Genomic DNA, 22,884 nt, shown 5'->3' with positions numbered 1-22,884 from the left:
CTGGTCTGAGGTCCCAAAATTGGATATCCAGATTGCACGGTGGCAAAGAAGACCACATTGCCCTTTGTAGATTCCTCTCAACTAACGGACCCCTTGGAACGTAAGATTGAGGAAGTCCTGGGAGACCTCGGCAGCACTGTTAAGCACCAATGCAGTCTCTACGGGTGTTGCTCAGTCAATAGCTCGTTGGCTAGATCAACTAGAGGAACACCTGGTTTCTGGCACCCCCAGAGAAGTTATCCTGGCATCCTTACCACTAAAGTTGACAAATCCACGGGCCCGGATGGGATACACCTGCAAGTACTGCAGGAATTAAGTAACGTCATAGATAGACCATTATTTTTAATCTTTAAAGATTCCATAATAACAGGGTCTGTACCACAGGACTGGCGTATAGCAAATGTGGTGTCAATATTCAAGAAGGGGGCAAAAACTGAACTTGGAAATTATAGGCCGGTAAGCTTAACCTCTACTGTGGGTAAAATCCTGGAGGGTTTCCTAAGAGATTCTATAATAGAGTATCTGAAGAAGACTAACCTCATGACCCAATATCAACATGGGTTTACGAGGGACCGTTCCTGCAAAACTAATCTGATCAGCTTTTATGAGGAGGCAAGTTCTGGACTGGACCAAGGAAATGCAGTGGATGTTGTGTATATGGACTTTTCAAAATCTTTTGATACGGTTCCACACAAAAGGTTAATACATAAAATGAGAACAATGGGGATAGGGGAAAATATATGTATGTGGGTTAAGAATTGGCTCAGTGATAGGAAACAAAGGGTGGTTATTAATGGAAAACACTCAGACTGGGTCTCAGTTAACAGTGGGGTACCACAGGGGTCAGTATTGGGCCCGCTTCTTTTTAACATATTTATTAATGACCTTGTAGGGGGCATACAGAGTATTATTTCAATATTTGCAGATGACACTAAACTCTGCAGGGTAATCAATACAGAGGAGGACAATTTTATATTACAGGAGGATCTATGTAAACTAGAAGCTTGGGCTGATAAATGGCAAATGAGCTTTAATGGGGATAAATGTAAGGTAATGCACTTGGCCAGAGGAAATAAAATGTATAATTATATGCTTAATTGTAAAACACTGGGCAAAACTGTCACTGAAAAAGACCTGGGTGTATTGGTGGATGACAAGCTTACGTTTAGTGGCCAGTGTCAGGCAGCTGCTGCAAAGGCAAATAAAATAATGGGATGCATTAAAAGAGGCATAGATGCTCATGAGGACAAGATAATTTTACCACTATACAAGTCATTAGTGCGACCACACTTAGAATACTGTGTACAGTTCTGGTCTCCGGTGTATAAGAAAGACATAGCTGAACTAGAGCGGGTGCAGAGAAGAGCGACCAAGGTTATTAGAGGACTGGGGGGTCTGCAATACCAAGACAGGTTATTACACTTGGGGTTATTTACTTTCGAAAAACGAAGGCTTAGGGGTGATCTTATTACTATGTACAAGTACAGTCATGGCCAAAAGTATTGAGAATGAGACAAATAGTAATTTTTCCAAAGTTTACTGCTTCATTTTTTGTAATGGCAATTTGCATATACTCCTGAATGTCAAAGAGTGATCAGCTTAACAGCAATTACTGTACTTGCAAAGTCAATATTTGCCCAGAAAATGAACTTTAACCCCCAAAACACATTTCAACATCATTGCAGTCCTGCCTTAAAAGGAGCAGCTAACATCGTTTTAGTGATTGATCCATTAACACAGGTGTGGGTGTTGATGAGGACAGGGCTGGCGATCAATCAGTCATGATTAAGTAAGAATGACATCACTGGACACTTTAAAAGGAGGCTGGTTCTTGGTATCATTGTTTCTCTTCAGTTAACCATGGTTATCTCTAAAGAAACACGTGCAGCCATCATTGCACTGCACAAAAATGGCCTAACAGGGAAGAGTATCGCAGCTACAAAGATTGCACCTCAGTCAACAATCTATCGCATCATCAAGAACTTCAAGGAGAGAGCTTCCATTGTTGTCAGAAAGGCTCCAGGGCGCCCAAGAAAGACCAGCAAGCGCCAGGACCGTATCTTAAAACTGTTTCAGCTGCTGGATGGGACTACCAGCAGTGCCGAGCTTGCTCAGGAATGGCAGCAGGCTGGTGTGAGGCGGAGACTCTTTGAGCAAGGGCTGGTTTCAAGGAGGGCAGCAAAGAAGCCACTTCTCTCCAGAAAAAACATCAGGGACCGACTGATATTCTGCAAAAGGTACAGGGAGTGGACTGCTGAGGACTGGGGCAAAGTCATTTTCTCTGATGAATCCCCTTTTCGATTGTTTGGGACATCTGGAAAACAGCTTATTCGGAGAAGAAGAGGTGAGCGCTACCACCAGTCTTGTCTCATGCCAACTGTAAAGCATCCTGAAACCATTCATGTGTGGGGTTGCTTCTCAGCCAAGGGAATCGGCTCACTCACAGTCTTGCCTAAAAACACAGCCATGAATAAAGAATGGTACCAGAATGTCCTCCAAGAGCAACTTCTCCCAACCGTCCAAGAGCAGTTTGGCGCCCAACAATGCCTTTTCCAGCATGATGGAGCACCTTGCCATACAGCAAAGGTGATAACTAAATGGCTCATGGAACAAAACATAGAGATTTTGGGTCCATGGCCTGGAAACTCCCCAGATCTTAATCCCATTGAGAACTTGTGGTCAATCATCAAGAGACGGGTGGACAAACAAAAACCCACAAATTCTGGCAAAATGCAAGCATTGATTATGCAAGAATGGACTGCTATCAGTCAGGATTTGGTCCAAAAGTTGATTGAGAGCAGCCAGGGAGAATTACAGAGGTCTTGAAGAAGAAGGGGCAACACTGCAAATATTGACTCATTTTAACTGTCAATATAACCTATTGGTACTCATAATATGATTGCAATTATATTTCTGTATGTGATATAAACATCAGACAAACACTAATAAAAACAAGAGGCCAGCAGATCATGTGAAAATATCATTTTGGTGTCATTCTCAAAACTTTTGGCCGTGACTGTATATGAGGGGACAGTGACTCGCCCCCTGGGCCTGTGTTGTGCGTGCACGTGTGTGCGGGGAATACCCGGAGCCGGATCGCTGGGAGTTGTAGTCTCCGTGGCCATGACCCGGTCCGTGCCCAAGGTGGTCAAATCAGTGGCAGTCTTATTAGTATGATAATGGTCCGACTACGCCACCCGTGGATTGCGGTCAGTGGGGACCGCCGCTGCAAGGCAGACCGCTGAGGCCGGTGTTGTGTGTGCAACTAAGAATGGGATGACTCCCCACGGGAGAAGTATAGCCTCAGGGCAGTTGGCGTGGATGATGGGAGTGATGGTGCACGAGCGCAGCAGGAACAACTCAGAGTCTGTGCAGTGCAGTTCAGGGTCTTTACTGGTGTTATAAAGCAGACCCTCCCGGGAGTACTGATTAGCAGTAGAGGCCTGGTCAGTCTGTGAGCAAGCAGGATCTCCCCAGGCCAGGTGGAGTTGTAGGCCTCCCCGTCTATCTGCACTCTTCCTGGCTACCTTGCTGTATGCGGGTAGAAGTAGCCCACGTCCCTGAGTGTACCGTGTGGTGCTCACCCATATGGCCGGTGACTTGGGGCCTTCTGTTAGCCTCCGCTCCACGATGGCGGTGCTGGTCCCTTGCTTGTGACCGTGCCTCCGGGCTTCTATGGCCAGAGGACCTGGAATCCCCTGCCGGTTGGACTCTGCTGCTGGACCTGGATGTCCCCACAGCCTCGGACTCCGTGTCCGGTCTTAGTGTCTTCAGTCAGGACGAGCTATCTGGCTTCCAGCCCCTGGCACTCGCTCCTGCTCCTACAGAGCTCCTGCTGTAACTTTCCTTCTCCAGGCTCTGACTCCCTAATCCCGCCCCAGACCCAGTTTATAAGGGCAGATTCCTCCCCTCCCAGGTCTGGGCGGGCGGTGTTGCATGCTTAGGGCTCCTGACCAGAGAAACCTCCCACTTGCTCTCAGACGTAATATTTCTATTACTGTGGTAACCAGACCCCTGGGGTGCCACATTCCCCCCTAGTAAAATTTAGTACTCCGGGACTAAACATATTTTTAAGAAAACACAAATACAGGGGTTAAACAATAATACAACATATATACAAGAAGCTTTAGTCTTTAGAGGTCACGGCGTGTCCGTAACCGGGTGTCCATATCACCCAACAAGGTGAAGTCTTGGCACAGAGTAGGGGACCTGTCCAAAGCAAACCCCAAGCGTTGGCCCTGGGCGTGGCTGCAAGGCTGAGACTAGCTACTTTGGGCCACAAGGAGGCCACGCCAGACAGGTGTTCTCTTCCGCGGCCGTCTTCGCAAGAGGCACAATGTGCAACTATCTACAAGAATTGTTCCGGTTATCCAGCGTCCTGTTAGTCCATAGAAATCTGCAGGGTAACTGAGAAACATAATTAATAACAGGCAACAACAAAAACCATAAACATTTTCAAGAAACAGGTAAATTTACAGTGCATTACTTTATATTCTCCAACGAGCGGGCATCTGACCTCTAGTGACTCTAGTGGACCTACGGAGCTCACTAACTGGTCCTGCACTACAGGGTGTAGGAGGTGTTATGGGTAAGCTGGGCAGCTGTCTGCGTACTCTTTGGCTCACTAGGGGCACGGCAGGCTCACTACTAGCAGAGGGTTGATCCTCCTGCGCTGCTGGTGTGGACTCTTCTGCCTCCTGGGCCGGCTGCTCTTCCAGCTCTACCTGGTCTTCTGTAGGCACTTGAGGGGCTGGCTGGAGAAAGGTGAGGACGGGCACCACGATAGCGTTGTTTACTTGTGTCCAGGACCGGGGAAAGTCTCCGAGTACGGTGCTGATCATTTCCTCCTTTTCCTCTACGGGTTGAGGGTTTTCCTGATCTTCATCCGTGCATTGCAACTTCTCGGGGCACTTTTTCAGGTGGTCTATGGAGACAGTAGCTGTGGTCTCTCCTCCATCCCTGCTGATGACGTACACCTTTGGATTATTGTGGCTTGAGGGCAGTACGGTGTACGGGTCCTTTTCCCACTTGTCGTCCAACTTATGGAGCCGCCTTTTTCTTTTCAAGACCTGCTCTCCAGGTACCAGGGGAACAGCGGGAGCATGTTGGTTATAAGTCCTCTCCTGCCTTTCTCTTGATTGACAGAGACTTCGCTCGACTCTCTCCTGTACTTTCCGGTACCGCTGCTGCCATTCTGTATCCCAGTCTGCCTCTGGCGAGGTGTCCTCGGGTGTCAGGACTCCCATATCCAGGTCAACAGGCAGCTTACCAGGTCTTGCTCGCATTAGGTAAGCCGGGGTACAGTTGGTGGAACCTACCGGGATGTGGTTATACAGGTCCACCAGATTAGGCAGTTTCTCAGGCCACAGGCTGCGTTCTTCCAGGGGCAATGTTTTTAGCAGATCTATCACCACCTGGTTCATCTTCTCGCAGAGTCCATTGGTTTGGGGGTGATAGGGCGTTGTTCTTATCTTCCGGCAGCCGTACAGGTTGCAGAACTCCTGGAAGACCTCCGCTTCGAAGGCTGGTCCTTGGTCTGTCAACACCTGTTCCGGATACCCGTGTGGGCGGCAGAAATGCTGCTGGAAGGCCCTAGTTGCTGTTTGAGCTGTTAAGTCTTTGACGGGGACCACCACTAGGAACCGGGAGTAGTGATCCACGATGGTTAGGGCGTAGACATACCCACTTCTGCTTGGAGCCAGTTTAACATGGTCCAGAGCGACCAGTTCCAGCGGCTGCCTGGTGATGATGGGCTGCAGGGGAGTCCTCTGACTGGCACGGTCCCTTCTTCTTAGATTGCACAGGCCACAATCTCTACACCATCTCTCAATGGCTCCTCTCATGCCTATCCAGTAGAACCGTTCACGCAGCAGGAACTCCAGCTTCTTCCATCCGAAGTGCCCTGCCCCATTGTGGTAGGCCTCCAGCACCATAGCTGCGTCCCGTCTCGGTACCACAACCTGCCAGATCAGTTCATGTGTCCGGGAATTGACCATTCTGCGGCACAACTTCTCCTTGTAGAGAAACAGTCTGCTTTTTTCCGTCCACAGTTGCTTGGTCTCTCCTGGAGCGTCTGGGTCCAGGCGGGCGTCAGCCTGGGTCAGCATCTCCTTCACCAGACGGACTGCGGGGTCACTGTCTTGCGTCTCCGCCCAGTTGTAGTGGGGTAAGGGGTTGAACGTAGTGGATCGCTGGCCCCTCACACGGTGGGAATACTGGGTAATCCCATGACGGTGGAACGCAGGGAGTTCGACCTCTTCCAGTTCTTCTGGATCTTCCCCTCCGTCCGGTAGGTTTGGCATCCTGGACAGGGCGTCCGCGTTGGTATTGGAGCGTCCTGCCCGGTATTTGATCGTGAAATCATAATTGTACAGGCGGGCCATCCATCTCTGCTTCAGGGCACCCAATCTTGCAGTGTCCAGGTGTGTCAACGGGTTGTTGTCCGTGTACACGGTGAACCTGGAAGAGGCAAGGTAATGCTTAAAACGTTCGGTTACCGCCCACACCACTGCCAGGAACTCTAGCTTGAACGAGCTGTAATTCTCAGGGTTTCTTTCCGTGGGTCGCAGTTTTTGGCTGGCGTAAGCAATTACCCGTTCTCTCCCCTGCTGGATCTGGGACAGTATGGCTCCTAGCCCGATGTTGCTTGCGTCCGTGTGGAGGATAAAGGGCTGGCTGTAATCAGGTTACGCCAGGATTTCATCCCCCGTGAGGGCCATCTTCAGCTGGCGGAATGACTCCTCTTCCAGCTTTTCCCATCTGAAGGGTGGCTTCTGGTTTTTGGCCTTCCTGGACTGGCCTATCAGGAGGTCCTGCATAGGAGCTGCCTTCTTGGTAAAACCGGGAATGAATCTTCGGTAGTAGCCTACCAACCCGAGGAACTGCCGCACTTCCTTTATGCTGGATGGTCTTGGCCAGTCCTTGATCACGGTGATCTTGCCAGGGTCGGGAGCCACTCCGTCAGCACATAGGGAACGGGAACGGGTCACACATTCTCATGCTACCTATCTCACCACCAGATAATTCCACTTGTTGTTGCTTCATCAGTGCCCGGATCTCTTTTTGGAGCACACGCTGCTGGCTGGAACTGGCGTTCTTGGCAACCTGTTGCAAAATAAGAATCACCTCTGCAAGACAGTTTTCAATTACGTTAGTACCTAGGGTTATTTTTGGGTGACTCTCGCGACTGTCAATGTCCACAATGATCAGTCCTTGTGCCGGCAGTTCAACCTTACCGACCTTGATGGTCACCTCTTTAAATCCTATCTGTGGCACGGGCTGACCATTGCTGGCGATAATGCTCAGGTCGTCATCTGGGTAGCGGGTTATGTCCGAGTCATTCCAGTACCGCTTGAAGAGCACGTACGGGATGGTAGTCACCTGTGACCCAGTGTCTAGTAGGGCACTCATAGGAATGCCATCCAGTACCACAAGCAAGACCGGACGTCCCCCTACGTATTTGTCACGCCAGTTCGATGGGCCTGATGATCTTAGGCCTGGGGGTTGGCCCTCTACCCCAGGTTGTGCCCGTTTAAATGACAGTACCTTGCCATGTGTCCGAGTTGATTGCAGCGGCGGCAGATGGGTCGTCCGTCCTCGTTGTATCTGTCGCTGGGTCTTCCTCTGGCCGGTGGGGTCTTCCTCTGTCGGCGCCACGGGACGTCCTCCGGTCCGGATGCCAGCTGGATCTTTCCTAGAGAAGAGACCTGTAAAGACTGCACAGTTCTGGTTAGCGCGGCAACTCTCTTAGTCAGCTCTTGGACCTGATGGTGCAGGTCTGTAGCCTTGTTATTGTTCAAAGCCTGCACATCAGCTCCCACAGGCCCTGCAGACAAGGGCGCTGCGTCCTGGTCATACGTGATAGCAGGGCGCCTGTGGGTCACAGCGCCACCTGGTGCCGGTTCTCGGAGCACCCGGATGGCTCTGTCCTTGAACTGTGCAAAGTCCAGGTCAGGGTCCTGTAAGGCCATTGCCCGCAACTGGGTTCGGTGGGCATTGCACAGTAGACCCTCAATAAATTGTTCGGTCAACAGCTTGTCTTCATTCCCCACGCTGTCAGGGTCTGCCTGCTTAATGGCTCTCAGGGCCTCTTGTACGTTTAGAGCATAGTCTCTCATACTTTCGTGTGCCCGCTGTTTGCACCTGAGTTTTATTTCAGCTGAGGTGCGGGTGTCAAATGTGTCTTTCAGCCGGGCTAGTATTTCTCTGACAGTCCTCTTCTTCCCAGATGGCCAGGACTTTACCTCCCTTTGGGCTGCCCCAATTAACTGGGCCACCAAGATGCTTACTTTTTGCTCTTCCGTGAGGGGGTATACCTGGAAGAGGCTGTCCAGTCTTTCCCTAAAGTCACTTAGGGTATGTGACTCCCCTGAGTACTGGGGTAGCCAGGTTGCCCCCGGGATATAGGGCATGGTGAACGGCATGACCGCAGCAGCGGTTGCGCTGGCGGTGGCTGCAGCGGTGGAGCTTCCCTCTGTATCCGACATCCTCCTTCCCCCCTAGTGGACCGTGGCCTACCTTGCGATGATCTTCCTCCGTAGGCCGCGGCTCCGCAGTCGATCGTCGGGGTTGAGGACCTCGCGTCGCGCTCCTGTGACGTCAGCGTTGCTCCCTCTCCCTTCCAGGACCTTACGCAGCGTCAGTGCATGGGGCGGAGCTTCGGATCTCGCGCGCTTTCGACGTCCACGCCCTTCTTGTTCCCGCGCGGCGTCCCGAAGATGGCGTCCGATGGCGGGAAGCGGCTGCGGATGGCGGGAAGACGGCAGAAGATGGCGGGAAACGACCCAAGATGGCGTCCGATGGCGGGAAACTTCACCACAGCAAGTATCTCAGTCTCTGAAGGCGCGCAGTACCCGGTGGTAGCGGGCTGGTTTGAATCCTGCCGACTACGCCAAAGTTAACTCGCCCCATGGGCCTGTGTTGTGCGTGCACGTGTTTGCGGGGAATACCCGGAGCCGGATCGCTGGGGGTTGTAGTCTCCGTGGCGATGACCCGGTCCGTGCCCAGGGTGGTCAAATCAGTGGCAGTCTTATTAGTATGATAATGGTCCGACTACGCCACCCATGGATTGCGGTCAGTGGGGACCGCCGCTGCAAGGGGACGCCGCAAACCAGGGGAGGAGTCCTGAGGAGATAATTTGCATATTCCCACTGCATTTTGGGGTAAGTGAAGAGTCTCCGCGAGCTCAAAGAACACTGGATTTTGGCTGTTGGAGCTGAAAAGAGGACATCGGTAAACCGTTTTGAAGCTTTTTTTGAAGCATTTTTCACTGTTTTCAGAACATTAACAATAAGAACATGGAAGAGTCCAGGAGCCATTTGGTGAGCTGCATATCCTGCTACATGTTCACAGACTTGCCAGTGGAAAAGCCAAACTTCACATGCCAGAAATGCAAGCTTGTGTCCCTGTTGGAGGAAAAGTTGCGAAATCTAGAAGAGAGGTTAACTACCTTGAAAATCATTAAGGAAGGTGAAGAGTTCTTAGACAGAGCAGAATTATCTCTTCATGATTCAGAAAGAGAAGAAATTCGAGCTGCACCTGAGGAAACAGAGGAATGGAAGCCTGTGACCCACAGAAGCAGGAGGATCGAGAGGCAGTCAGCACCCATACTGCTCAGGAACCAGTACCAGGCTCTCACGCAGGAGAACCATGAAGAAATACAGCAAAATAAGACTTTGCCAGCAATGAATAACCTTGTAAGCCCTCAGAATCCTCCTGGATGGAGAAAGAAGAATGTTGTGAAGAAAAAACGGAGAGTGGTGGTCATGGGGGATTCCCTGTTAAGAGGAACAGAGGCCGCTATCTGCAGACCAGACATAACCTCAAGAGAAATGTGCTGTCTTCCAGGAGCAAAAATTAAAGATGTGTCTGACAGGATATCAAGACTCTTCAGACCTACAGATCACTACCCATTCCTGCTAATACATGTGGGGACAAATGACACCGCAAGAAAGGACCTGGAAACCATCTGCAGTGACTTTGAAGACTTAGGCAAGAAAGTGAAAGAATTGGGAGCGCAGGTGGTCTTCTCATCCATCCTCCCAGTGGATGGCCATGGAACAATGAGGTGGAATAAGATTCTACAGGTGAACAACTGGCTACGTCGATGGTGCCGTCAACAAGGATTTGGATTTCTGGATCACGGAATGAATTACCTATGCGATGGACTACTTGCTAGAGATGGGGTGCACCTTACGAAGACTGGAAAACATGTATTTGGAAGTCGCCTTGCTACACTCACAAGAAGAGCTTTAAACTAGAACAATGTGGGAAGGGAAACAAAAGGCCAGAAAAAGCCATACAGCTGACAAATACTATTGAGATCTCTGCTACTGGAAGTGGAAAAGAAGAACAAAGACAAAACAATTTAAATAATAAAAATATGGGAGGAAGAGAAACCAATCACAAACTAAAATGTTTTTATACAAATGCACAAAGCATGGGCAACAAACAAGGAGAATTGGAACTACTAATGCAGGAAAAGGAATATGATGTCATTGGAATCACTGAAACTTGGTGGGACGATACACATGATTGGAATAAAAGGCTAAAAGGATACAACTTATTTGCAAGAAACAGACTTGATAAACGAGGAGGAGGTGTTGCATTGTATGTTAGAAAAGCGTATATCTGCACAGAGATTGAAGCTTCAGAGACTGGGAGTTCTGTGGAAACTGTTTGGGTAAGAATACAAGGAGAGAACAACGGAAAGGACACCATTGTAGGCATTTACTACAGGCCACCTGGGCAAGCTGAAGATATGGATGAACTCTTTATGTATCAAATGACCAAGTTCTCCAAAAAATATGACGTAGTGGTCATGGGAGATTTCAACTATCCAGACATTTGTTGGGAATCTCTCTCAAGTAAAACTAACAGGTCAAGCAAATTCTTATCCTCTCTTGCTGACAACTTTATCTTCCAAAAGGTAGGGGAGAAAACAAGGGGATCTGCTACTTTGGATCTAATCCTTATAAACAGGAAGGAAATGGTCGAGGAGGTAAAGGTGGCTGGGACCCTAGGAGGCAGCGATCATGCTATTATAGAATTTTGGATAACTAGAGGAGGAAGACATGTGAAGACTCAAACTTCAAGGTTAGATTTTAGAAAGGCAGATTTTAAGAGACTCAGAAAGAGAATAGGAGGGATCCAATGGCTGGATGTCCTTAAGGACAAAAATGTCCAGGAAGGATGGGAAATTTTTAAAAATGAGATTCTCAAAGCACAATCGTTAACAATCCCGAAAAGTAGAAAGAATGGGAAGCATTTAAGGAAACCAGGATGGATGAACACAGAACTTAAAAACATGCTAAAAAGAAAGAAAGAGATGTTTATTAAATGGAAAGAGGGAGGCATATCTAAAAAAGATTATAATGCAGTCTGCAGATCCTGCAGGGCACGTATCAGGTTAGCTAAAGCTGACAATGAATTAAGGCTTGCAAGAGATGTCAAAAGCAATAGAAAAGGATTTTGGGGGTATGTCAAAAGTAAAAGAAAAGTCAAAGATGCTATAGGATTTTTACAGGATGAAAATGGAGAAATGGTAAGAAAGGATGTTGAGAAGGCCGAACTTTTTAATTCCTATTTTGCATCTGTTTTCTCTCAGAAAGAAAATGTAACATCAACTGATCTTCACTGTCCTTTTAAAGGAATAGAGGAATCCAAGTTATCTGTAAACAGAAAGATTGTGAGGGAATATTTAGCTAACATAAATGAGTTCAAGTCTCCAGGTCCAGATGAATTACACCCCAGAGTACTGAAGGAGATCGTAGAAGAAATTTTAGAACCACTCTCCATAATCTTTGAAAATTCTTGGAGAACAGGAGAAGTCCCAGAAGACTGGAGAAGAGCAAATGTTGTTCCTATCTTCAAAAAGGGGAAGAAGGTGGACCCAGGGAACTATAGGCCGGTGAGTCTGACTTCTATACCAGGAAAGATCTTTGAACAAATTATTAAACAACATGTATGTAAGTACATGGATAAGAATGAAGTGATTAACCAGAGTCAGCATGGGTTTGTAACTAACAAGTCATGTCAGACTAACTTAATTTCCTTCTATGACAGAATCACTGACTGGGTGGATCAGGGAAATGCTGTAGATATAGTATATCTTGACTTCAGCAAAGCATTTGACAAAGTATCTCACACCATCCTTATTGAAAAAATGACCAAGTATGCAATGGACCAGGCAACTGTTAGGTGGATTCATAACTGGCTTAGTGATCGGACTCAAAGGGTGGTTGTAAATGGCTTCACATCCAGCTGGATGAATGTCTCAAGTGGGGTACCACAGGGCTCCGTCCTGGGACCTGTATTGTTCAACATCTTTATCAATGATTTAGATGAAGGAATTGAGGGTAAACTGATTAAATTTGCTGATGACACAAAGCTAGGAGGGATAGCTAATACTAGAGAAGAGAGAGAGAGGATTCAAAAAGACCTAAATAAACTGGAGCAGTGGGCAGCAACCAACAGAATGGTTTTTAACAGGGAAAAATGCAAAGTACTACATCTGGGCAATAAAAATGAAAAAAGCATATACAGAATGGGAGGAATAGAGCTAAGCAACAGTACATGTGAAAAAGACTTAGGTATACTAATAGATCATAGACTGAACATGAGTCAACAGTGTGATGCAGCAGCAAAAAAGGCAAATACAATTCTGGGATGTATTAACAGAAGCATACAGTCTAGATCACATGAAGTCATTATCGGTCTTTACTCCTCTTTGGTCAGACCTCATCTGGAATACTGTGTACAGTTTTGGGCACCACATTTTAAAAAAGACATAGACAAACTGGAGCAAGTTCAGAGAAGAGCGACCAGAATGGTGACTGGTCTGCAAACCATGTCCTATGAGGAACGGTTGCAGGATTTGGGAATGTTTAGCTTGCAAAAAAGAAGACTGAGAGGAGACTTAATAGCTGTCTACAAATATGTCAAGGGCTGTCACATTGTAGAAGGATCATCTTTATTCTCATTTGCACAAGGAAAGACTAGAAGCAATGGGATGAAACTAAATGGGAGGAGACACAGATTAGATATTAGAAAAAACTTTTTGACAGTTAGGGTGATTAATGAGTGGAACAGGCTGCCACGAGAGGTGGTGAGTTCCCCTTCAATGGACGTCTTCAAACAGAGGCTGGACAGACATTTGTCTGAGATGATCTAGTGAATCCTGCTTTGAGCAGGGGGTTGGACCAGATGACCCAGGAGGTCCCTTCCAACTCTACCATTCTATGATTCTATGATTCTATGAAGGCAGACCGCTGAGGCTGGTGTTGTGTGTGCAGCTAAGAATGGGATGACTCCCCACGGGAGAAGTATAGCCTCAGGGCAGTTGGTGTGGATGATGGGAGTGATGGTGCACGAGCGCAGCAGGAACAACTCAGAGTCTGTGCAGTGCAGTTCAGGGTCTTTACTGGTGTTATAAAGCAGACCCTCCCGGGAGTACTGATTAGCAGTAGAGGCCTGGTCAGTCTGTGAGCAAGCAGGATCTCCCCTGGCCAGGTGGAGTTGTAGGCCTCCCCGTCTATCTGCACTCTTCCTGGCTACCTTGCTGTATGCGGGTAGAAGTAGCCCACGTCCCTGAGTGTACCGTGTAGTGCTCACCCGTATGGCCGGTGACTTGGGGCCTTCTGTTAGCCTGCGCTCCACGATGGCGGTGCTGGTCCCTTGCTTGTGATCGTGCCTCCGGGCTTCTATGGCCAGAGGAACTCGAATCCCCTGCCGGTTGGATTCTGCTGCTGGACCTGGATGTCCCCACAGCCTCGGACTCTGTGTCCGGTCTTAGTGTCTTCAACCAGGGCGAGCTCTCTAGCTTCCAGCCCCTGGCACTCACTCCTGCTCCTACAGAGCTCCTGCTGTAACTTTCCCTCTCCAGGCTCTGACTTCCTAATCCCGCCCCAGACCCAGTTTATAAGGGCAGATTCCTCCCCTCCCAGGTCTGGGTGGGCCGTGTTGCATGCTTAGGGCTCCTGACCAGAGAAACCTCCCACTTGCTCTCAGACGTAATATTTCTATTACTGTGGTAACCAGACCCCTGGGGTGCCACAACAGTACAAAGACCTTTCTACTGATCTTTTTACTCTGAGGCCTGAGACGGGGACAAGGAGGAATCTTCTACGTCTGGAGGAAAGAAGGTTTAATCATAATCACAGACGCGGATTCTTTACTGTAAGAGCAGTGAGACTATGGAGCTCTCTGCCGCATGATGTTGTAATGAGGGATTCACTACTAAAATTTAAGAAGGGCATGGATGCCTTTCTTGAAAAGTATAATATTACAGGTTATAAATACTAGATTCCTTGATAGGGCGTTGATCCAGGGAACTAGTCTGATTGTCGCATGGAGTCAGGAAGGAATTTTTTTCCCCAATGTGGAGCTTAGCGTTTGCCACATGTTTTTTTTTTTGCCTTCCTCTGGATCAACATGTTAGGCTATGGGTTGAACTAGATGGACTTAGTCTTCCTTCAACCTTAACCCCTTCGCAACCCTGGGATTTTCCGTTTTTGCATTTTTGGTTTTTGCTCCCCTTGTTCCCAGAGCCATAGCGTTTTTATTTTTTGGTCAATATGGCCGTGTGAGGGCTTATTTTTGCGGCACGAGTTGTACTTTTCAACGCCATTACTAGTTTTACCATATCCTGTACGGGAAAACGGGAAAAAAATTCTAAGTGCGGTGAAATTGCAAAAAAAGTGCAAGACCACAGATGTTTGTCTTTTTTACCACGTTCACTGAATGCTAAAACTGACCTACCATTATTATTCTTCAGGTCATTATGAGTTCGTAGACACCAAACATGTATAGGTTCTATTTTATTTAAGTGGTGAAAAAAAAATCCAAAGTTTAGTAAAAAAAATATATATATTTATATGGCACCATTTTCCAAGACCTGTAGCGTCTCCATTTTTCGGGATCTGGGGCTGGTTGAGGGCTTATTTTTTGCGCACCGAGCTGAAGTTTTTACTGATACAATTTTGGGGTAGATCCGATGTTTTGATCGTCCATTATTACATTTTATTGCAATGTTTTGGCGACCAAAAAACGTAATTCTGGCGTTTAGAATTTTTTTATCGTTATACCGTTAACCGATCAGATTAATTCTTTTTTTATATTGATAGATCAGGCGATCCTGAACGCGGTGATATCAAATATGTGTATGTGTTTTTTTTAATTATTATTTTATTTTGAATGGGGCGAAAGGGGGGTGATTTAAACTTATATTGTTTGAATTTTTGTAATATTTTTAAAAACATTTTTTTTCACTTTTTGCTTGCTTCTATAGTCTCCGTAGGAGAATAGAAGCAGCACTTGTCTGATTGCCTCTGCTGCATACAGATGATCAGCAGATCACCAGTATGTAGCAGAAATGGTCCTGTGCTATGAGCGCCGACCACCAGGTGGCGCTCATAGCGACCAGCTCATGACAACCACTGGAGTCTGCTGCAGACCAAGGGTTGTCATGCCCACCCATCGGTGACCTGCGATCACGTGACGACTTCACCGATGGGCGGGGTAAGTGACACGCTTCCGGCGCGGCGCTGTTAAATGCCGCTGTCAGATATTGACAGCGGCATTTAACATGTTAACAGCTGTGAGTGGATCGTGATTCCACCCGCCGCTGTTGCGGGCACATGTCAGCTGTAATAATCAGCTGACATGTGCCCAGTTCAGTGAGGGTTCCGGCGGTTCAGTGCGTTTACAGCCTGCGCGTACTAATTCGGCACAGGCTGTAAAGGGGTTAAAAACTATGTTACTATGTTACCACTTCTCCAGAAAGCCACAGGATTTCTAGCAGATGCTTCCGCAGAATTAAATAGTGGCTGCAAGAGCAGCTCGTTTGTCTAATTCCGTGAGACGGGCCCTGTGGTTCAAGTCCTGGAGCGGTGACGTTGCATCAAAGATGAAATTATGTTCTATTCCCTTTAAAGGAAGATACATGTTTGGACCAGCTCTAGATGATATTCTCGAGAAAGCCTCAGACAAAAAGAGATCCCTCCCGGAACCTAGAAGTGCAAGGAAGAGACCCTTTCAACCTTCCCAAGATCAGACCCCTCAATATAAGGGAAAAGAGAAAACAGGTCGGTGGAGCTACCCAAAAGGAAGAGGCGGCAAGAATCTTTTTCTCTCCCAAAATCAGCGCCAGAATAAACCTTGACGCCAAGACAGTTGGGGGCCGCATCTCAAACTTTCTTCCTCAGTGGAGAGAGATATGCTCAGACCCATGGATCCTAAGGGCAGTTGAGTTTGGAGTAAAGATAGAATTCTCTTCCTACCCCTCGCAGAGAATAAAGATAACGCGAATCTCCTCTTAAGGACTGCAAGCTGCCTTGAGATCCAGTCTAACAGACCTACTATCCTCGGGGGTGATATCCCTAGTACCAACAGGGGAAATGGGCAGAGGACATTATTCCAATCTCTTCCTGATAAGAAAACCAAACGGCTCTCACTGAACTATAATCAATCTAAAGCCACTGAATCAATATATCCGCTACCGGAGATTCAAGATGGAATCGACCAGATCAATGGTCCCTCTAATAGGACAGGACCATGTCATGGCCACAATCGATCTCCAGGATGCATACTACCACATCCCCATACATCCACTTTACCGAAAATTTTTAAGATTTGCGGTGGCCCAAGGAGAACAGATAGTCCACTGCCAGTTCAACGTTCTCCCATTCGGAATGTCATCAGCCCCACGGATATTTACAAAAGTCATGGCTTATATCAGAGGTCAGAATATTTTGATAGTACCATACCTCGATGACCTACTATTAATCGCTCCCTCAGTACCCTTACTACAAGATCATATACAGTTGACCACTCAGATCCTGTCATCACTTGTTTGGTTAGTGAACCACAAAAAATCAGATATGGTTCCATCCATGACAAAGACTTTTTAGGAGTGCTATTGGACTCCCACAACAAGATGTCTTTTATACCCAAACAAAAGCAAGTCATGTTGAAAGCAAAGATCAATATTCTACGAACCAAGAGATTGGTGTCGTTAACAAGTGCCATGTCGGTTCTCTAACATCCTGTATTCAGATGGTGGCCCGGGCTCAGGCTCATATCCAAACATTACAGACTCACATCCTTATGAATTGGGACGAATCTCCATGGTCTCTGAACAAGAGGATTTCTATACCACCACGGGTAAAAATCTCTCTATCCTGGTGGCTGAGCACAAAAAATCGAAACAGAGTAGTTCTTTGGATCCAGAACCCACTGATAACCATAAAAGTGGATGCCAGCGGAAGAGGATGGGGAGCCATAGTCTCCCAAAAGCTATTCCAAGGTATATGGTTCAAAGAAGTGAGTCAACGTTCATCAAACTTCAGAGAATTAAAAGCCATAGAGGAAGCCCTCAGAGCAGCAGAGTCTCTGGTCCAGGATTCCCACATACAGATCTTTTCTGACAATATCACCACAGTAGCCCATCAGGGAAGCACAAGACACGAGAACTTAAAATCGATCTCTGCAAGAATATTTTCCTGGGCCGAGGAACATCTTCTCCCCCCTGTGAGCTCTTCATATCAAAGGCTCAGTCAACATCCAGGCCGAACAAAAATTCATCCAGGAGAGTGGAGTCTAAGCCCAGATGTCTTTCAGCTGTTAACCGAAAGATGGGACTTTCCGGAGGTAGACACTAGAACGCGAAGGTACCTCAATATTTCTCCCTGGATTCAAATGATCCTTGCTTGGGCGTAAACGCGTTCGCTCATCAATGGAAATTCAAACTGGCGTATGCCTTCCTCCAGAGTAATCCTAGTAGCTCCTCTTTAACCAAACAGGAGTTGGTTCAGTACATTAACCAGTTTGAGTGTAGAGGGCCCTCTAGTCCTTCCTCCCATCAGAGATCTGCTTCTCCAGGGACCAATTCAGCATCCGGACCCCGAGAGACTACACCTGGCTGCCTGGTTACTGAGTTCCTGATATTAAAGACAAGAGGCCTCTCAGACGGTCATCGAGAATCTCCAGAAAAGCAGGAGACCAGTAACGAACACCATATACCATAAAATCTGGAAGACCTTTTTAATGTGGTGTGCACCTAGTCATCGAGACCCTTATAGAGCCAATATAGCGCAGATATTGGATTTCTTACAGGAAGGTCTGGACAAGGGTCTTAGTCTTGGTACCCTTAAAGTCCAGATAGTGGCTCTAAGCTCATACTTCGATCAAAACCTAGCTGAACATCAGTGGCTGAGGAGATTTATGACAGCAGCCACCCGCATCCACCCGAAGTTAACAGACTTAGTTCCCCCTGGGACCTTAACATTGTTATGAAGGGGTTAACCCTTCCACCCTTTGAACCCTTATCAACCATAAGATCAGACAGAGTGGTCTGGAAAACAGCCTTCCTGGTAGCAATAACTACAGCCAGGAGAGTAGGTGAACTGCAGGCCCTTTCGATTAACGAACCCTACCTAAGGATCCCGGGAGATCGTCTAATTTTCCGACTTGATCCATCATTTCTACCCAAGGTGGTCTTGAATTTCCACAGGTCTCAGGAGATAATTCTTCCATCCTTTTGTGACAACCCAAAAAAATGAGATGTTCGAAGAATAATACTGCTCTACCTTCAGGGAACGGAAGAAAGAAGGAAGGACAAGAATTTTGTCCATACTCAGGGCCCAAACAAAGGGAAGAAATCAGCAAAATCCACGATGGCCAACTGGATTAAAATAGCAATTATGGAAGCTTACCAAATCCAAAATCTACCTCCTCCGGAAAAGCTCAAGGCCTATTCTACAAGGGTGATATCTGTCTCCTGGGCTGAGAGCCATCGAACAGATTTGCAGAGCTGCTACTTGGTTCTCAATCTATACCGTCTCCAGACACTACAGAATGGATCTAATGTCCGTTAGAGATTAAGCCTTTGGAAGGAAGGTCCTTCAGGCTGTTGTCCCCCCCTAGTATCTCTTTGGTATACCTCCTGTGTGCTGTCGTGGGGGGTTATTAGAGAAAATAGAATTAGACTTACGGGTAATTCGGTTTCTAATAACCCACCACGACAGCACGGGTAACTCCCTCCCCCTTTGCTTATTGTTTCTACATCATTTAATCAGTAGAAATAAAAATTAACTTGAAGCATCTATACCAGGGGTCTCAAACACGCGGCCCGCGGGCTGCTTCTTGCGGCCCGCAGGCACAGACCCCTGTAACTATCGCGGCTCTCTCCAGCAGTCACCGACATCAGCGCTGTAATGCAGTGTATTGCCGCGCAGAGACCGGCTCTCTGCACAGCAATACCAGTGTCAGCCGTCGGCCTATCAGAGGCCAGCAGCTGACATCTGCGTCCCAGCGTAGCGGCGTATGACGTCACTGCCATGCGCAGATGTCAGCTGCTGGCCTCTGATAGGCCGACGGCTGACACTGGTATTGCTGTGCAGAGAGCCGGTCTCTGCGCGGCAATACACTGCATTACAGCGCTGATGTCAGTGGCTGCTGGAGAGAGCCGCGATCGTTACGGGGTCTGTGCCTGCGGCCACAGGTGCATAAAGGACTCTGAGGGAATGTAGGACAGGTGAGAATCTTTTTTTTTTTTTCTCTGTCATGTTAAATACAGCACAGGGGACCTGTGCTCAGTATGGGGGAGGGCACTGTGCGCAGTATGGGGGGACGGGGACCCTGAGCGCTGTATGGGGGGGACAGGGACCCTGAGCGCTGTATAGGGGGGGACGGGGACCCTGAGTGCTGTATGGGGGGACAAGGACCCTGAGCGCTGTATGGGGGGATGGGGACCCTGAGCGCTGTATGGGGGGATGGGAACCCTGAGCGCAGTATGGGGGGGGGGACCCTGAGCGCAGTATGGGGGGGAACTGGTACCCTGAGCGCAGTATGGGGGGATGGGGACCCTGAGCGCAGTATGGGGGGCGGGGACCCTGAGCGCAGTATGGGGGGGGGACCCTGAGTGCAGTATGGGGGGGTGGCCCTGTGCGCAGTATGGGGGGGTGGCCCTGTGCGCAGTATGGGGGGGGACCTGGATGGGGGACATGTTTGCAACATAAGGACCAGGATGGGGGACCATGTCTGCAATATGAAGACCATGTCTGCAATATGGGGGACCTGGAAGGGGGATCGTGTCTGCAATATGGGGGACCATGTCTGCAATTTCGGGGACCATGTCTGCAATATGGGGGACCTGGATGGGAGACCATGTCTGCTGGATGGGGGACCATGTCTGCAATATGGGGGACCTGGATGGGGGACCATGTCTGCAATATGGGGGACCTGGATGGGAGACCATGTCTGCAATATGGGGGACCTGGATGGGAGAACATGTCTGCAATATGGGGGACCTGGATTGGAGACCATGTCTGCAATATGGGGGACCTGGATGGGAGACCATGTCTGCAATATGGGGGACCTGGATGGGGGACCATGTCTGCAATATGGGGGACCTGGAGGGGAGACCTTGTCTGCAAGATGAAGGACCAGTTCAAAAGGTGTATAGAAAATAAAATGGTATCACTAAAAATGTCACTTTGTCATGCAAATAATGCGGCCCCCCAAATTAAATGTTTTTCTGTGTGCGGCCCATATGCCCAGCTGAGTTTGAGACCCCTGATCTATACCCTTGTGATCCTTTGTAACAACACGGGAGGGAGGATTTGGGAGGGGCTTTTTAACCTCTTTGTATTTCCTGTCTCTATTAGGGTGGGGTTACATCCTCCGGTGTGCTGTCGTGGTGGGTTATTAGAAACCGAATTACCGGTAAGTCTAATTCTATTTTTCAGAGGTTTGCAAAACTGTGGCTGACGACACTTTATGCACTCCTAATAAAGATGGACACTGCCAAATCACAGGCCAGGCGGCGTCCACGGTGCCTCCATCTGCCTCATTACAGGGAATCTTCCACCGGGGGTTCCGTCTAAATCATGTATTTCAGAGATTTACATGGAAACCCCGGTGTAAGCGTTCAGCGCAGGATAAATGTGAGCCGAGCCTTACTGCGATCTTTGGGAGGCAGAATGAACAAATCAGCAGCAGGTGAACAATTGGTTTTATTTATTTTTTACACCGTTCCTCGTGCGGTATAATTAGACGATTTTATTCTTCAGGTCAGTGCAATTACAGAGATACAGATTTATATCAGGTTTTTATGTTTGACAGCGTCACACACAACGCTTTTTTTTTCCATTGTCGCAAAGACTAGTTTTTGCATCGCCCTATTTTGAGAGCTATCATTTTTTCATATTTCGGCTGACAGTCATGTAAGAGCTTATTTTTTGCGAGACAAGTTGACATTTTTATTGGTACCATTTTCGGGCACGTGACATATTTTGATCGCTTTCAATTTTGATTTTTCAGAGGCAGAATGACCAAAAACCAGCAATTCAGGAACTTTTTTTGCCATTCTGCGTGTGGTAAAATTGATTAAGGCAGCTTTATTCTTCGGGTCAGTACAATTACAGCGATACCACATTTATATATATTTTTTTTAAGTTTTGGCGCTTTTACACAATAAAAACTATTATATAGAGAGAAATTTTTTGCATCGCTTTATTCTGAGAGTTATAACTTTTTTTTAATTTTCGGCTGATGGAGCTGTATGTTTTTTTGTGGGACAAGATGACTCAGCGGTGCCATTTTTATTTATTTTTTATCGCGTTTTATTCCACTTTTTATTTGGCAGTATTATGATAAAGCACCATTTTTTGCTTTTTTTTTTTACTATGTTCACTAAAGGAGTTAACTAGTGGGACTGTTTTATAGGTCAGGTTGTTCCGGACGTGGCGATGCCAAATATGTGTACTTTTTTTCATAATTATTTATGGGTGCAATATATCTATTTTTTATTATTTTATTTTTACAATTTTTTTTCACTGTCACTTTTTTTTACTTTGTTCCATTATGAGACTTTAATTTTTTGCTGGCTGATTGCTTGTATTGCATATATTAAAGAAATGGTTCATTTCTAGTTTCTAGCCCTTGTCTTTAAGAAATCCAATATACAGACTTATTGTTTACATAATTGATTTGCAAAAGACTGACCTGGATACACACTAAAAGAATTGGCCTATAATAAACATCTGTGTCCAAATCTGTCCAAGTGACAAAACACATCACCCCTATTCTCTAAACCACCAATTACAGGAACAACTCCCCAAATGTCCCGAGATTGGAATGTACCAAACATAAGTGGTTAGCCAAGGCTGACAGTGTCACACAGTTTAATAGTGTGGGAGATATCCTTTCGCATAGTTTAATCACAGTGACCTGACAATAGTTTGACAAGTAATTATTTTGACCCAAATGTCAGCCAAGTACCATATGTTTTACGTAATCTTACCCTTTACTAAGCACTATAAAGCACAATGTGTCTATGAATAAACAGAGATTCCGCTGAGACATACATGTGTGTCTGTCTTCCTGAAACTTCATTCCTTGAGATATCAAGCAAATCCTAAATCTACCTGAGAGACGTAAGATCCCATCTCTGACAACTTGGAGGCCCCAGCGAGATATATTTCCCTTTTTATTTCATCTGAGACTGAACAACTGATTGCCTTCATGCCGAACAGAAACTAAATCCCGGGTAAGTGAGTAGCTTTGATACACAGACTTTCTCTCCGGGAGAGGGGGCCTTCTAGGTCAGTCTATGGGGATCTCAAACTGGAAACCCTCAGGTAGAAAAAGTTATTGTTTTTAATTTTCTATTTTAAATTGTTTTTTTTTTTTGTTTTGATAAAAATATACATATAGATACGTATATAGAATTTGTACGTTTGAAAAGTGTTTTTTTTTTTTGTTTTTTTTTAGTATAGTAATTTTCTTTCTTCTTCGTTTGTCATTTAATTTCCTTTCTAGCTATATCCAACCAATTCTATTCTAAGTTCTCAACATCTGTTTCTAATTTTGAATTAAACTAATTCT

The 22,884-nt window shown here is 46.9% G+C and overlaps 2 long non-coding RNA genes across 2 annotated transcripts in view; one reads left to right on the top strand and one right to left on the bottom strand.

Annotated features, from left to right (window-relative positions):
* Positions 1 to 22,884, bottom strand: part of LOC141173213 (uncharacterized) — a 56,575-nt gene that overhangs the window by 28,215 nt on the left and 5,476 nt on the right. The gene's annotated exons all lie outside the window — the stretch shown is intronic.
* LOC141173218 (uncharacterized) overlaps positions 22,342 to 22,884 on the top strand; it is a 30,974-nt gene continuing 30,431 nt past the window's right edge. Inside the window, exon 1 of the long non-coding RNA XR_012252617.1 lies at positions 22,342 to 22,546. This is a non-coding gene — a long non-coding RNA (uncharacterized lncRNA). The remainder of the gene's footprint in view (positions 22,547 to 22,884) is intronic.

Source organism: Phyllobates terribilis, unplaced genomic scaffold (assembly GCF_046119375.1).
Source record: "Phyllobates terribilis strain yellow unplaced genomic scaffold, ASM4611937v1 Scaffold_1__5_contigs__length_1240528914, whole genome shotgun sequence".
Taxonomy (NCBI): Eukaryota; Metazoa; Chordata; class Amphibia; order Anura; family Dendrobatidae; genus Phyllobates; species Phyllobates terribilis.
This window is presented reverse-complemented; position numbering and strand designations above follow the sequence as displayed.